This window comes from Arachis ipaensis, chromosome B08, assembly GCF_000816755.2.
Source record: "Arachis ipaensis cultivar K30076 chromosome B08, Araip1.1, whole genome shotgun sequence".
Classification (NCBI taxonomy): Eukaryota; Viridiplantae; Streptophyta; class Magnoliopsida; order Fabales; family Fabaceae; genus Arachis; species Arachis ipaensis.
This window is the reverse complement of record NC_029792.2, coordinates 60,720,279-60,722,648: the sequence shown is the minus strand read 5'-3', so window position 1 is coordinate 60,722,648 and position 2,370 is coordinate 60,720,279.

The window sequence follows — 2,370 nt, the reverse complement described above, 5'->3', positions numbered from 1 at the left end:
ATGATAGGTGAAGAAAAGCATGGAAGAAGATTGAAGAAGGAGCATGAAAAGGATGAAAAGGAAGCAACGTTGGTGGCCAAGTTGGACCACCAACGTTGCCTCAAACGTTGGAAGAGGAACAGAACACTTCTCTATAATCACTACTGATGCTCACGTTTGAGGTAACGTTGGACATCCAACGTTACCCCCCAACGTGGTGATAAGAACTTCAATTCTGGAGCTAAAAGTTTTTGAGTGACGCGAGCGCGTCCATGACGCGTACGCGTGAAAAGGCAAAAATTCAATATCACGCGCAAGCGTGCATCACGCACACGCGTGGAATGGCAAAAATTGACCATCCACGTGTAAGCGTGGGTCACGCGTACGCGTCAAAAAAAAATGAACGTTGGAGTCCAACGTTGCCTCCAACGCCAGCCTCCAACGTGCGTGATGCCAAACCCAGAAATTGGAGGTGATAATTTTGGAATCGACGCGTACGCGTTAGTGACGCGTACGCATGGATAGAAAAAAAGCCAATGCACGCGTAAGCGTGGAGTACGCATACACATGAAAACGCCAACATTGGAGGGAACGTTTGAGGTCCAACGCTGAGGCCAACGTCCCCTGAAGCTATAAAATGAAAATCTTGCATCCACGCGCACGCGTGAAGCACGCGTACGCATGGATGAGCATTTTTGACCATTGTGCGCGGAAGCACAAGGCACGCGTACGTGTGGGTTATCTGACGTTGGCCCTCCAATGTTGAGTCAAACGCCAATGACAGCAAGCTTTCTGGTTTTTGCTTATCTGTTTTACATGGCGTTTGAGTCAACGTTGGCCCTCAAACATTGACTCAAACGTGAAGCATCAGAATTCAAAATTTGCACAGATCTCTTCGCAACACCAAGGAAAATCAATTGGAGCCTGGTGCACGAATTGTGAATCACACTTTTCACAACTCGTACCACTAACTAGCAAGTGCACTGAGTCGTCCAAGTAATACCTCACGTGAGTAAGGGTCGAATCCCACGGAGATTGTTGGTTTGAAGCAATCTATGGATATCTTGTAAATATCTACTATTTTATTCATGTTTGCTGATGATGAGAAAAATATACTATAACTTAATTGGAGATAAAATCAAAATAGATACTAATTACTACTAATGATCATGTAATGAAGACACAAACATAGATAAGCACTTAACATAGAGAAAACGAAAAACAGAGAAAGTAAGAACAAGGAACGAGTTCACCTTAGTGATGATGGCATCTCCTTCTTGAGGAACCAATGATGTTCTTGAGCTCTTTTATGTCTCTTCCTTGCCTTTGTGGCTTGATTCCTAGTGATTTTTGGTATTTCTATCCTCAGTTGCTTCCAATAATTATGTGGAGGGAAGTGTATCCCCTGAGGTATCTCAGGGATCTCTTGATTTGCAGCCACATGTTCTACCACTGAGCTATAGATCCTTCACATAATTATTTTACCACACCAAACTTAGAATGTTGCTCGCCCTCGAGCAAAAGAAGAAGGAATAGATGAAGAAGAAGATGTGGAAAAAAAAAACTAGGATTATGAGGAGGGAAGGTGGGGATTCTGTGGGGTCCACAGATCTTGAAATGATCCTGTGAGGTCCACAGATCTTGAGGTGTCAAGGCATTTACATCCCTGCACCAATTTAGGCATGCAAAATGCCCTTGCACACAACTCTGGGCGTTCAGCGCCAGGTTGGTGCCCATTTTGGGCGTTCAACGCCCATTTACTAGCCATTTCTGGCGTTGAACGCCAGAACCATGCTTGTTCTGGGCATTCAGCACCAGGATGTTGCCTATTTTGGGCGTTCAGCGCCAGAACCATGCTCTGTTCTGGCGTTGAACGCTAGACAGGTGCTTCCTCCAGGGTGTGATTTTTCTTCTGCTGTTTTTTGATTCCGTTTTCAATTTTTAATATTTATTTTGTGACTCCACATGATCATGAACCTAATAAAACATGAAAAACCATGAAAGTAAATAAAAGTTGGGTTGCCTCCCAACAAGCGCTTCTTTAATGTCCTTAGCTGGACCTTGCTGAGCTTTTAATCTAGCTTCAGCCTTGAGCATTCTTGCTCAATGTTGCCTTCAAGATAGTGCTTGATTCTCTGTCCATTGACAATGAACTTCTTATCAGAATCAATATCTTGAAGCTCCACATAACCATATGGTGATACACTTGTAATCACGTATGGTCCCCTCCACCGGGATTTCAGTTTTCCGGGGAATAGCCTGAGTCTAGAGTTAAACAACAGAATCTTCTGTCCCGGTTCAAAGATTCTGGATGATAGCTTTCTGTCATGCCACTTTTTTTATTTTTCTTTATAAAGCTTGGCATTTTCGAAAGCTGTGAATCTGAATTCC